Here is a 15577-nt window from a genome sequence, read left to right on the forward strand (position 1 = left end):
AGAAGCAGCCAGAAAAGGTTTTGAAGGGGAAAGCACTTCTGCAATGGTTTCCCCACTGCAGCCTGCTGATTAGGAAGTGTCACCCTTCATGCCAACACCTCGGCTTAGAGAGGTCACAGGTGGACCCCGGTGCATGACAGTGGTAGCATTTGCTGCCACTTGAAGCTGCTGATGGACTCTGCCTCTTCAGTGCTCCCCAACCCTGCTCAGTAATGTGTAGCTGCTAAAAAAGCCTTGAAGCTGTGATTTTTGTTAGCTTCAGGAAAACCATATTAATCTCAACCTGATCCGTTTCTTTTAAACCCTGGTAGAGGAGTTACTCAGATTAGGGACAAAATATACAGAATGTAGCAAATCTTCCTGAAAGGCTTCAGTATCAACAGAAATTTCAGCTTATTGAAGCAATTTTCTGACTCTTTTAATCTAACCTCTAAACCTAGCACTTTTATCCTGAAGGGCAGGGAAACATTTGAAAAGCTATTACATTCTCTACTGTTAGCTCTTTCTATGGGAAAATGGAAGTTGGCTATAGGAGAAAATGAACAATAGTAATATCCAGTAAGTCATTCCATGCCATTTTAATTGCATAACACTAAAAATCACAGAAGTATTGTGTCATGCGGAATACTTGGGGCTGGCTTTCCCCTAGTCTCTGTGAAGCAGAAATATCTCAACAGTGCAACACTGGGGAAAACGTGGGAACAGAGATACAGATCTGTCCCTTTGTTCTTAAATTCACTACCAAATACGTTAATTAAATTGAATATCAATCCCTCCTCTATGACTTAGCAAAGGTGATGCCAAATAATTGCTGGAGACACATAAGCCACATTGTAATCCAATTGTAATGGTTGCAAAAAGAAACATTGTAATTTTGATATTAAGATAACAATCCTGGACTTCAGGATAGCAAATTTTGGCCTCTTCAAAGACCACTTGGAAGAATCCCATGGTTTATATGATGCCAGATTAGAGATCATTTAGGCAAACCTGACACCCACAAATCCATGGGCCTTAATGGGATGCACCCATGAACGCTGAAGGAGCTGGTAGATGTCATTCCTAGACCACTCCATCAACTTTGAAAGATCTTTGCAATCAGGAGAGGTGTCTGAGGACTGGAAGAAAGCTAAGTCTTCAGTCTTCTAAAAGGACAAGAAGAAGAACCCAGGGAACTAAAGGACCAGTGGACTTGTGGATGTCAGGTTTGCACAAATGAACTCTAACTCAATCCTCCTCCATCAGAGGAAAGTCTCCTTTTTTCCAGATTTTCTCCCTGTTCTCCAGAGTCCAGGATTCCTGAGGGCTGGTTTTAGCAGTAAAGACTGAAGCAAAGGAGTCATTCAGTATCTCTGCCTTCTCTGTATTGTTTATCACCACGGTCCCTGCCCCATTCACCAGCAGGTTCACGTTTCCCTAGTCTTCCTTTGTTACTGATGTATTTGAAGAAGCCCTTCTTCTTGTCCCTGACATCTCTTGCCAGTTTTAACTCCAAATGGGCCTTAGCCTCCCTCGTCACATCCTTGCATACTCTGACAATGTTCTTAGATTCCTCCCCAGTGGCCTGTCCCTGCTTCCACCTTCTCTACACTACCCGCTGGTGTTTGAGTTTTGCTGGGAGTTCCTTGTTCATCCATGTAGGTCTCCTTACCCTTTGCTCAAATTCTTTATCATTGGGATGCATCATTCTCGAACTTGGAGGAGGTGATGCTTGAATATTAACCATCTCTCTTGGACCCCTCTTCCTTCTAGGGCTCTACCTAATGAGATGCTTCCAAGAAGCTCCCTGAAAAGTTAAAGGCTGCTCTCCTGAAGTCCAGGGTTGTGCCGGGACTTATTGACCTGCTCCCTCCTCTCAGGATCCTGAACTTCACCATCTCATGGTCACTGCAGCCAATCTTCACATCTCAAACCAGGCCTTCCTTGTTCATTAGTACAAGGTCCACACCTTTCCTCATTGGCTTATCCATCACCTGTGTCAGAAAGTGATCATCAGTGCTCTCCAGGAACCTCCTTGATTGTTTGTGCCTCCCTCCAGCAGATATCAGGGTAACATCCCTCATAAGAACCAGGGCCTCTGATCTTGAGGCTACTTCCAGCTGTAGAAGGCCTCATCTACTTCCTCTTCCTGATGAGATGGCCTGTGGCAAACGCAACAGTGTCACTCATGTTAATCTGCCCTTTTATCCTTACCCATAAACTCTCAACACACTCATCATCCATCCCTAGGCAAACTTTGCCCTGACGAATGCCAAAAAAGAAAACAAGAGAGAATCTTTTTGATATGACCCACAAAAAAGACTTATGAAATATTGGATTTTCCAAAACCACTTGAAGCACCTAACTTCACAATTTGACTCTTGAAAATCTCATCAGCAGTTACTTCACCTTGATGTACCAAACATCTGCAAACCCCTCAGGCACTGATGTTTAAGTCCCCTATGTCCATCCACAGTTCACAGCCACTGTGAGCTGATGTCTACCTCTCGGAATTTCAGCATAGTTACTAAAAAACAAACCAACTGTGAGTAGGCTAATTTTCATTATATAGAGGTGGACATCTACCCTAAGGTCTGCAAACTGGCACAACAAAATATTGCAGCTCTCCAGATGCAAACTTCTGTTTCTGGGCACACCCTTGGAAGGATGTGGCAAACCCCGTGCTTTATGTGCAAGGTCAGCAGTCAGGCAGCTCCCAGGGGAAATGCACACAGCTGTGGTTTCCTTAGGGGATATGAACCCCTATCTCCTTCCTAGTTGGTAGATGTTCTATGTGTCTGGCTGACAGAGACTCTAGAGAGGGAATCAGTAAGTTTGTCTTGCAAAAGGTGTTTTAATTCCCTTTCCCTGGGACAGAGGAAAAGAAAGCGTGAATGCTGAGGTACTCACTGGGGAAAGGGGAGACACATTCTCAATCCCCACTTAAAGGAATAGCTAGTATAAAATACATATTTTTCATTCATTTTAGGGATGAATAAAATGAGATATATGTCCTCAGGTCAATATTATCAAGTCATACTCATTTGCATGCACTCAGTATCCTAATGAATATTTACTTTTTCTGTGCATACAGGAAAATAATATTACTAGGAGAGGCTTACTTTTGTGAAGAACATCAAACTCCAGAATATTTGTTAACACTGTGAATTAGATTAAAAACAGTGCAGTCATTAGAAACAAGTAAATAAATAACAAACAAGTGATTGCTGCAGCAGATGAGCTAACCCCCAAACCAGTATTCATCCCTCCTTAGTCCTAAAGGCCTAAAAGGCAGAGGCACCCAGACAGCGACAGAAGTGCTTGGGGCTGAAAGGATGTTTCAGTTTTTCCATAGCAAACCTGAGTACTGCTGTTTTCTAGCTGTCTCTCTTCCCTGATGGCACTATGTTGGTGTTAGCAGCAACAAGTACTTTCAAACATCAAAATACTATCTTCCTCATCCAGGCTCATGCGAGCCTTCCTGGTGGCATCAGCAAAGGAAACCCAGATGCACTTACTGGGGAGTTTTAACTTGGATTGAGTGTACGCTTCCAGAGAGGCTCTCACTATTCTCCCCACTCACTGCTTCAATTTCAAGGAGCAGTTCTGGAGCAAAAGCTAGAGACTTTTGGATGAAACAGAACTGTGTGTTGCAGGCCTGCAGTGTTCTCCAGCAGAGCTAGGCTGCAGCTAGCTTAACATGACCCCCCAGACACAAGCGATGCCTACGGTGGGGCCTCCACACCAAGTCCTTTACTCTCCAGCCCTGCTCCTATTGCACTACACTGTTTGCTGATAGGCATGTAGCCTCCATAGGGCAGTTAAAACTGCAGTGGGACTTTTCAGAAAGGCAGCAAGTCCTATCGTGGTACATGCCAGCCTAGGTGTAGTCGAGAGGGTCACTTAAGCCCAGGTGGATAGAGTTAAGTAAGTTAACCCTACTGGTAGGGTTAAGATGCACCAGGCTATGTAGCTAACAGCACAGTTTGAGCTTTCCCCAGCCCAAGAGACCAGGTACCCTCTAACAGCTGGACTGGTTAGGAGCAATGCTTGAACACTGGAGCGATGTCAAGCTATACGGTAATGCAGGCGCGTTTCCTTCCTCCCTGCTCTCATCGCTCCTTGCCTCCTTTTTCTCCCACCTATCTCCCCTAAATATTGACTCTTCTTTGCCACAGAGCATAGATTTGCAGGAGAACTTTATTTCCAAATGTATCTCTCTTCTCTTTTGTGGCAGAAGGAGATAATGTAGCTCCAGGGCTGGCTGCGTGACTTACTGTGACGCCCATGGAGGCCCAAGAGAGAGCTGGCAAATGAAGCGAGGCTCTTCGTTAGCTGCTGTCAGAACAAACTCCACTAATTGATTTCCAAATTCCTGTCACTGTTTGCAAAGGCAGGGCTGCAGAGCCTGCTGCCAAGAGCATGTTGCATTTATTTGAGCTGGTTGCTTAAGGCAGTGTTTCAGGATGAGATTGGGTTGGGTTTTTCTGCAAGCACATAAAAGTTGAATAATTGGCCAAGGGCTCCCTCTGCATCCACTGCTTGGCATAACTTCTGCTGTCCCTGCTTGGGGAACAAAACTAGAAAAGCCTGGATTTGGATGCATGCTTGTAATTGGGTTTAGTACCTCAGTCCAGCACTGCTGATAAGATTGTCTCTGGTTACCTTTGGAGGCAACAGATGAAGCACCCAAAAGAGGTTAGGGCACACTGCTACACTCTCTGGCTTTCCTGCATTTCTCTGCTGGACTGAGAGGTTTTATTTTATAAAGAAGAGTATGTCAACATCAAGTTATATTTGTTTTGAAATCATGAAGAGTTATTTGCACCTTCTGCTCCTTTTGACAAACTGAGCTTAAATCCTGCTTGTGGAAAGCCCGGAGTATCTGAAATAGAGCAGGTGAAAGGAAAGTAAGATCTTAATTCTACACATACGAGGTTTTATGTAGCTGTAAGGCCCTCAGAGTTCATAAATGAGATGTTGTTGCATCACTGCAGCTCTTATCTGTAGTTGTAGGAGATGACACCAAACGTACCATCTGCAAAGTCAACAAAAAAGAGCAACCCTTTGGAGGAATGAAAAAGATAAGACTCTTGCCAGCCTGGAGCTTACACAGGGAAGTTAGGAGGATGTTTATTTTTCGGATGCAAATGCTGTACTGCGAATGAGAAAGCTTGTCTGATAAAATCCCCTTTGCAGGTACAATTCCCGTTTAACATTCCTGAAATATTTATCATCCAGGCTTTCCAAAACACACTGCTAATCCAACAGATTGCAAGAGAGAAAAAGACTTTTACTTCTCAAGTGTCCCCCCCCCCCATCCCTGGTGTGGGTTTTAAAACATTTTTTACTTCAGAACTTGGACTGAATACGGACTCTTTGCAAGCACACAGGGAAAACCTTCTGTAAAGATTCTCCCATCACTTTCATGCAAGTGTGAAAAACTGCAGAGTGACAACTTTCCAACATACAACTCAAAAGCGCCTCCCCTTTTAGCTGCCACCTTATCCCCTCTCCATTTCCAGACGTGCAAACACTCTCCCCTTGCCTACACAGCATTTGAAGCAGCATGCCACACACTTCACTAGTATTTCTAGCTCCCCCAACCATGTCATTCTGACACGGAAGTGTGAGTGTGGTTAACAAAACACAATGCAACAAGCCCAGCTTCAGCTTCATTCCTGGCATATCACCTTCATGACGGGAAAATAATCTACCTACGTCACTCCTCAGCCTTGGTCTGCAATCTGAGGCTGTAAATATTTAATGGCTTCAGAGCCAGAGAATGTGCTTTTTTTCAGCTGATAGGAGGTCAGCTGATAGGCTGATAGGAGACTTTTGTTTTTCTGCTTATGGATGCAGCTCTTCACATGAGCTGTCAGTCCAGAGGAGATGACACTCAGCTCCCCTCCTTGCAGTGAAATGGAGTTAGCATTAAATATCCCTCTGAGGAAGCAGTCCCTCAACACAGCTAATGCTGGATCAGCTGGGCTAATCTCTCCCATTCCTGCACTTTCAGAAAATAATCGGTCCTATACTAGTGCCACAGATATGGCATATTTCTGCATTCATTCAGTACCAAAAATGGGTATTGATCTTGCCAAGACATCTGCCAGGTGTGCCTTGCCCACTGCTCTGGGATGCTGTGCATGGCCCTGATCTGCACCACCTTCTGCTTGCGCTGGAGAGCCAAGCGAGTCCTCAAAACCCTGCCCTGCAGCAGCGCTGCAGCCAGGAATGAAAGCAGAACCACAAGAGAGCTTCTGATCCCATGGCAGCTCTGCCTGGGCACAGGGAGCACAGCGTAGCACGGGCCCTGGGACAGGCAGGCTTGCAGAGGGGGGAATTCAGGTATTTTGGAAAACAACAACAACAACAACAAAAAACTTTCACAATTGTTCTCAAGTCACATTTCTGGCTTTTGGTTAGAAATTAAATTTTAATTTTACTGTTTTAGAAAGCAAAGCGAAACCCTGAATGAAAACCTACTTCCATTGTTTCTGGTCAATACTTTGTTCTACGCTTTTGATTAGAAGTTTTTCTCTATTTGAAGTTTTGCCTTTCAGTGGCTCTTTGAAATCAAGATGTTTTCTAATATCTTAGAATTTCCCTAAGAATTGGCCCCACACTTCCAGCAACGGCTCTTGTAGGACTGACCCATATGAATTGATTCCTAAAAGACTCATTGTAAAAATATCCTTCTACCCTGAGGGGAGCAAACAGGAGATAGGGACAGAGCTCTGCTTACGCACAGGAGATGGTTCATTACAGCCCTGCGTCCCAAGAGGCGCCAAGTCCCTAGGACAAACTAATGCCACTCCAATTTCCCTGCGGCTAACTGATAGAGAGGAACCTCCTTGCGTTCCCAGTGCCCACACATTTTTTAGCTGGCTAAGTCTTGCTGGTCCCCGAAAGACTTTCTTGTAGATGTCATATATGACACCTACAATCTCTCAGTTTGCAGGAGCACTGCTCAGCTCCACGACCCTTTTGGAGCTGGACATTGGCAGCTGAGACACATTTGTGGAGCAGTCTTGCTCAGCCTCCTCCTACAGTGAGCTTATGCAAAGGAAATGCTGTGTGCAAGGGCTGGTTGCAAATGAGCACTGTCGGGGGAAAGAGCATTTACAGATGAATTGACAGTATTGTCGATAATATATTAATACTGGCAGTATACATACTTAGAGGTGTGCGCTGTGTGTTTTTTTCTTTGTTTTTTATCATTAAAGTAAATTTGGGAAGGGTTAGGTTCTTGTCTGCTTCTAGCTAATATGGCAAAAAGCATACCTCTGATGATATCCAAGTGATTTCTATGCCAGTTCTCAAAATCTTCCTTCAAGACATGGGATTATAAGGCCTTCTTGTCTATATAGTTTTAAGAAAATGTTGTATGGACTAAACCAGAAAACTTTCTGCAACTTCCTCATCTGACGATTGCTAAACTGTTTGAGCCAAAACTCTTAATATTTCAGCTGGAGCCAAATAACTGAGCATGTCAAATATTAGCCCGAACAATTAAAATCTGGCAAAGTCTAAGGAACTAAAACAATGTCTTATAAAGACAACGACCAGACAACCTTATCTGTAGTATGAATACCTTGTTATTTAATACTAATAGTGATCATGTTCCTATTGGTTTAACCGGGTGCCAAATGGGATTGTTGTCATATTTGCAACCTGTACTCAATAAAAAGTAACAAGATGTCTCAAATGACTAGGAAAAATCTCAGATGGCAACAAACTGAATTTTCTATCTGTTTTCCAAAACCTTGTTTCTTACCCTCCCTCCATCCTACACACACATAACAAGGTTCAGCAATGGCAGAAAGCCCTGCTGCAATCAGGCTGCCACGCTTCAGTGACCCAGATGCTTCTGTGCTAAATCACCGCGTTGCTCTGCCTCGCTCTGAAGTGCGCAGTCACGCTCTTACACAATTGCTTGTTAGTCAGCATTTCGTCACTCTTTAATTATTTTCATAACCACATTTCTAAGAATCAGGACTGCTGTCAGCACACTACTGTCAGGCTGCAAGACGAGAACAGGCAGTGTTCTACACTCTGAGCAGTTTGTAGTGACTCAGGTGTGACCGGTTCACAGACTGGAGACTGGATATGAAAGAAAAAAAAGCGACTTTTAAAGGAATTTGAAGTTTGGGCCTATTTTGTTGTGTTCATGACATAATAATAATAATAATAATAATAAAAAGTATCAGCTTTTTCTCTTTTATTTCTAAAGGTCACTCATTTCCTCTTTATATTTAATTGGAAAAAAATAGCAGGAAACTCAGATTCTCACACCCTTAGTATTGGGTAAGCACATCCTAACAAATACTGCTTTTCTCACAAACTTCATTAGATGCTTTAAAATGAAATAGGAATTGAACTGGAAAAGAAATGAAAAGTTATAACAGCAAAAAATCCTACCCTGTTGCTATTTTTTTCTTACTTTCTTCTCTTGCAACATCACCAGCTCACTGGCTGTCCAGCAGGCACAGTGTCTTCCAGAATTTCTAACAGAAGAGAGAAAGGGCAGGCAAAATGCTTCTAGGGGAGAATATTTCTGATCATTTTTATGTAAAAATAAAAGTAAATCCAAAAATCCCATAACCCACAAGCTTCTTTTGTTTGTATTTTTAGGTTAGCTTTAAGGTTCATGGCCAAGATAGGAAGCTAGCAGAATTTTTTTTGGCTCTGGTACAGAGTCTCTGTTTAACTGCAGGAAGATTAATAAGTCTCTCTATTTTTGCCATGTTCTCATATGTAAAGCTGACATTTTATAAATACATATGTGTGTGTGTATATATATATATACATATATATATATATATATATATATATATATATAATCAGACAGAGAGAGAAATAGAGCTTATAAATGACGCCAGTGTCTTGAGTCGTAGTCCCTGCTACAACGGCTAAAACAAATGCATATTGTTTCCATGAAAGGTCTATCATTAAAATAGCCAGCCGGTGGAAAAGGAAAGGGAAGTCGGCAGGTGAATACCCCACACCAGGGCTGGGGGGGTGCAGTGCTGTGCTCCCTCTGTCTCTCTTGTCCAGCACATTTCTAGGGTCCCTGCCAAACAGCAAGGATTGAGACAGCAGGCAGCAGCCATCTCTGCTGTCCCGAGATGTCTTAGGGGTTTCTCCATGTTACCCTGTGTAACTCCCCCCATGGCTCTCTGATAGCGGCTTAACAGAATTACACAGTCTTACTATTCAAACATGGTTCTCTCTAGGGAAATAGCTTTCTTCTCCCCCCCCCCCCCAAACTCACAATTTTCTCTTTCTCCTCTCATCTCCTTCTTCCTGGATGAGCCTCCCAAAATCCCTGATCTTCTTTCACAACGCTGGTAACTAGGCAGGACTAGAACAGAGCATAAGACAGTGATTAATATACATTAATATACATTTGGTGTGTTAGTTTTCTAAACACCTACGTATTTGCAGGTCAAGCAGGAAAGAAAAGAGCAGAAGGAAAGGGAATAGAGAAAGGAAATATCCAGCTACAGAAATGAATTCAAAGAGCTATGTTAAATGCAGACAGCACAGATTTCATCCACAGTAATTACAGCATAAGCCAATGTAGGCCAGTACCCTGAAGGCAAAGGCAGTCAATCTGGTAAATACAGCACTGGAAGGAAATGGGTCAGTTCATGACTACTCTGCACATCAAGCATGCTGCAAAGACTTGTAAATCTGGGGAAACTGAAGCTGGTAAATCCATCAAGCGCAATCCAGTTCAGAATAGTCTTGCTGCTCATTTATCTTAGCCATGAGTGCTGCTCCCAGCACAGCTAGTGAGTGCGGGGCACAGCCATACAATTACTTCCCACCCCGACCCAGCTTGTGGGTAGCCAGCATGGAAGAGGGAGGAGGCAATGGTCTCTCATGCTGACCCCCAGTCACTATTTCTGGAGCCAGACTTGTGACAGATAGCATCCTATCTCATTGTTTAAGGAAATATTTACTTTGTAGGATGTAAAACATTGATACTGTAGCAAGGCAGAGTCGCACAGAGTGTTTAACTACCCATCCCCTAGGAGTCTGCTGAGTCCACTGTTAAAAAAGCAGAGACTCAAACATATTCTCCATGGGAATTTCCTGCCTCCTATGTGCATTTTGTCCACTCAAAACCAGCCTGGAATCAGCATGGAGCCTGGGTCTATGAATGGGCAAATCTGAACCTGTGCAACACAGGAGTAATGCAAGGTATAATACTAGGGGCACAGGAGGAACCATAACTCCTGGTGCCAACTCTGCAGGTCCTGGGTCACCAAAGGAGTGAGGTCAAGGCAGGACGTAAGTAAACACTGCAGAGCAAACCTTCAGCCCTTTCCTTAACTCCACAGGCAAATAAATACCCACTGGCTCCTGGAAATGTGGGCCTTTTGCCTTTCTCTGCCTAGGGGACTTTTGAACCTCAATCTCCCATTTCTCCAGCATGCAGAAAGCAAGGCGGTGCTGAAATCACTTTATTTTCCCTGCTAAAACCGGGAAGAAAGCAGGATTCCTGGAAGAAGAAAAAGAGACTTTTTAGTCAGTAATGAGGACATTTCCTTAGGAGAAGGAGATGCAGAGCTTATTTTCTCCCTCTGCCTCTCCCACACAATACGACAATGTTCCTTTAGTCTAGCCAATGTTTGCTTAACGCAAAATTCATTAACATCTTGGAGAACACACAGCAGCACCACCAAGCTGTTATACTGATAGTACCAAGCTGGGTATTGTGAAATCCACTCCAGCACCCGGATGCTGGGGGCACCCGAACCTTTTTGCTCCTTCCTCCCTGTGCTCTCCCACTACAACACCTTACTGCAAGGGTGGAAATGACATGCTGAGGTCAACTGAAACTTGGTCTTTATTTTCTACCAAAGAGACACTGACTACATCAGCAAGCACAGCAGCACAGCAGAAAAGGATTTATAAAGTGAAACAGCTGGCAGCAAGTGTCCAGGACCCACTTGCACACATTTTGAGTAAGTTATTCCCACTTTTCATCTAGTCCTTTGGACTGGATGGCCATTAGCACCTGGGCACTTTGGATGTGCTCCTGGAGCATAGCTGCCAGTTGAGTTTCATGTGAAAGATGTCCAGTTCTCTCCAAGCTGCCAGTTGAGTTTCATGTGAAAGATGTCCAGTTCTCTCCACAGAGGGTCTGCGATGCAAACCAACACGTGGTCAGAGGAGCCATCAGGAGATCAGTTACGAAAGTGCTCCCCTGATCTAAACTCAATCATTGATGAAGATCAGCTCCAGATTTGTTTTTCTTTCCTCATGAAAAAGATAATTCCACGTAAAATTTGGTTTTGTTTTTAGGTTGGGCATTACAGCTCTAACTAGTCAGCAATTCCAAACAAGAAATTCCTTTCAGGGACTGCACACAAGATTAAATATGTAAACTATTAAAGGTCAAGATACAGGAAAGCAAAAGTAGGAAAATCAATCACAGCAGCTAGCAGATTTGATTGCTTAAGGGGGTAAAGCACTGGGTAGCTGTGATTCTCATCATTCAAGGTAAAGAAATTATATTTGTTCATAGTAAGAGCTTGTTAACATGCTCAGACATTATTAAGCTGAATCATTTTTATAAGCTCCTCTGAGGTGAAATTAGTGGTCTTTAATTATTATTACAAACAAAATAACCTGAGAAGTTCATGATCATTTGCACCAATTCCCTGAAGAAACTTAAAAAGCACACAGAAATCAGCAGAGAAATAAGAAAAGTACTTAGTAAATATACCGGACTTTTTGCATTTTTTTTTTCGCTTTTATGTTTTATGTTGAAACACCATGGAGCTCATCTTGCCAAAAGAACCATTAAATGAATTGTTTGTTTCAGCTCTGCAGTCCTGATCTTTCAAGAGAAGTAAAAGACACTGAAGCACTGTGCATAAATCAGGCAGACGCCGTCTTTCATTCTGTCCCCATTTTCTTGCATTCCTAGTGCTGCCCTGCAAGGCAATCAGGCTTGGACAATGGTGTCACATCCTATTCCTTTCCAGCCTGCACCAAGCATCAGCATCACTAGACTTGTGGTGATCTGCAGTGGGGTTTTGACAGATCAGATCAACTGTGTACAACTCCCATAGAAGGCAGAGAAAACAACTCTTTGGGGACATGAACAGCACAGAACCAGTGGCTTTGACAGAGAATGACTGAATCACATTAGGTGAGTATTTAATGAGCTCAAAAAGAGACTGGCTTGATTTTTTTTAACTGAAAAATTATAAAATGATGGTTTTCATCTGTTCCTGATTTGGCTAGATGACTGAAAGTACCACATCAAGATGGTACAATGACCATGTATTTCCCCATGGCTTTAACAGCTCCAAACCTCAAAATCTGATACTATGATTCCCATGTACTTGATGATAAAAACAATATACTCTAGAACAGCAACTATAGTGGCTGTTAATGAAGCAGGGGATAGTGGGCTGTTAAGAAAAAGAGCATCACAGACCATCAGATGCACTATTCAAGAGATATTCCACTGAATTTCACTGAGTGTCATGATGGTGTTGTTTGCTGCCAAGTCATCCTTGATAAATCTTTTATATTTGTCTTCCTAGATAAATCAAGCTATCTACTAATCTTATCATTAAAGGTGGGATTTGGAGGAGCACTCAGGAGTGTCTGAAGTCTTCCTCTGGTATCAGTAAGACTTTTACTGTTGACTGCAGAATAGCACATACAGGTCAAAAGCAGCTTTTGAAAAAAACAAAACTGCAAATCAAGATTGTCAGTGACTTCAGGAATCTCTTCTGAGCAAATATGAGGAATGGATTTGTTGTTACACAGCCAATGGATAATCTTATTTATGGTGCTGGGAAGTAAGCTGATAATGTGCTGAGGATGTTTAGTTCTTTCAGTCTCCACATCCTCACTGGGCGACTTATTCAGTGCAAGTTTTGAATGCATACAACCCCCCCGATTTCCATCCAGCCCAGTATGGTACTCATCACAATGGCCAAAAGCAGATGACTACAGGGAAGTATGAGAATTTTGCTTGCTATATTCTCCCAGCTTCCAGCAACTTGCAGATTAAGAACTTCTCAAACATTAAGTGGGCACCTTTAATAACCCTTGATAGATTCCTCTTCCATGAACCTAGACAATGTCTCCTTGACCTCATATAAAGCAGCCATAGCATCATGGTACAAAAACAACTTAGTTCCTAACTATCTGAGACTAATCAATCCTTTAAGCAGCTTCATTGACTTCTGCAGTCCCACAGCACAACTTAATTTGATTATTAATTTATCATCATAACATTTCATTGCTACTACTTTTACTCAAAGCAGTGAGCCCTACAGATAACTCTCTAGACACAAAAGCACATGATTTCCCTTCATTTGTGCTTTGAATTCCTCATTTGCTTCAATATATGGCATTCCATTTTAGATAGGTATGATATGTGGAAGATTATAAAGAAAGATTAAAAATATGGTGAGGGATGAATAACTTGGACCAGAAGGGTTTAAAGATGAATGAAGGAAAGAATTGGTGCAATACAGAAAGCAATCAAATGACTTTATTCAGTCCTGTTGTTACTGTTGAGATGAAATGTAAAAATACAGACAAAATGCCACAGTAAAATCACAATAAAAACATTCTCTCTTCTTGTTAACTGTCACAAATAGGTGCATGCTCTCATCCATAAGAAACATGGTTGATTCACATGTGCACACATACACAAATGGAGAATGAGCCAAGAATCCTTGATGAAATTAGTGACAGTCTAGATTTTTAAATCACTTATCAGTGCATTTTTGTGTTCTACATTGAATCTAATAACCAGAGGGCATTGGTCCTTTACAGTGTCCTCTTATTAGCTAATGCTTATATACCCCAGAACTGTGCTGGATTTTCACTGCTCTAAATCACAGGCTGACCTGTGTATTCTGTTGTAGCAAGCTAAGCTAAGATGCAAAAATATCAGTTTTGATTAACACATTTTTAGACCCGATCGAAGTGTCACAGGCTGAACTATGCTGTAACTGCTGTGGGAATTAGTTTTCCTTAAAATTTTGCATATGCATCCTGAACAGATGACCCACAGGGCAAAGAACTTTTATACTTGCTTTGTGGAATCAGCGTTTTAAACTATGGCCTGGAAAATGAAGTATATAGCATTATTCATTAATTAGTCTTTTACCACACAACAAACAGAAGGTTATGCAGAACAAGAAGCAGCTTGTAAAGCAGCAGATACTTATTGTGGGTTCTAACCACTAAAGAAAACATTTGTTGTAAGAGTTTAGATTTAACTCTATTGCTTTTCAAATCTTTTGATGAGCCAGCTATTACTGATGCTGAAAGGTGATGCCTGTCAGCCAAGAACTACCTTAGAGTCCATAATTGAATTTCAAGAGCTGTCAAGAGCAGGCTAATAAAATAGTTACAACTAGGAGTGATGTATGTATAAAAAACCCCTCTGGTCTAGTGAGATTCAAAGTATGTTGTGTGGTTTCCTGACGTCATTTCAGATAATATGTTCAATTTTTCTGGGTTACATTTGCCTGACATTCTCCTCTTGTATAATAATGATTCATTATATATAATTTATTCAAGGACTGTAACTCACCTCTAAGTGGCTATAAATATTACTGGAGCTAGAAATTTGCATTGTAAAACAAATGTGCAATGCTGTGATTTAGGAAGGGTCTTCTTGTATTAGTTACTTGACAGGGAAAATAGATTCTTCTGACACAGAACACTGATCTTAAAATCATCTTAAAAATCTACCTCAGGCAACAGTCAATGATTCTTTCTTCCCTGTGTTGTTTAACTAATTTGTCAATTCTGGGGAGAGCCAGGGGCAAAGTATTCCCTGACCATTCAAAATGGATACAGCTTTACTGTTGCTACATCAGCAGAACTGGGAATACTCCCATGGTTAAGATGGTAACACACAGTGCCTGTCTTCTTCCTGCTATGTGAAAGCATGAACAATTTTTGAGTGGAGCACTTAAGAGACAGTGGAAGGCAGACAGATGTCATGGTTATGAGGAATGGGGAAACAAAAACATAGGCTTAGCTGGTATCGTGTCAATGTACCACGTTAATGAAAGGTGTTAATGAAGGGATGGGGATGTTGACATCCTTTATTCCCCCAGGTAAATTGGTAAGTAGGTGGGTAGTAATTCTTTTAAAAACAGAGAAGATCTATGCAAGGTGATAATAACTAACAAGGAGACACCAAGCTATGAGAAGCTGATACCCCAGTGATGTCCTGACCTGTCTTGCTGCATGTCTCACTGCAGGGAGTTGTTTGCTCTAGAAAAGAGTCTGAAAGGAACATACCAAGGATCTTCAGAGGTCTCAGTCTAATGTGAAGAAGAGGGGGTTACTTTTGTTCTCTGTGTACAGTTGTGAGGACAAGAAGTAATGAGCTTAAGATGCAGTATGGAACTATTACATCAGACATCAGAAAAACATTTCTAATCATCAAGGTAGCAAAGTACTGTAATAATACACCCAGAGAAGCTGTGACATCCCCAGCACTGCTCCCCAGCATGCCAAACTTCTAAGGAGAGCTTAGAAAAACATCTATGAGAAATAATGCAGGGATAACTACAGTCACTGCAAAATGAAT

Source organism: Rhea pennata, chromosome 3, assembly GCF_028389875.1.
Source record: "Rhea pennata isolate bPtePen1 chromosome 3, bPtePen1.pri, whole genome shotgun sequence".
Classification (NCBI taxonomy): Eukaryota; Metazoa; Chordata; class Aves; order Rheiformes; family Rheidae; genus Rhea; species Rhea pennata.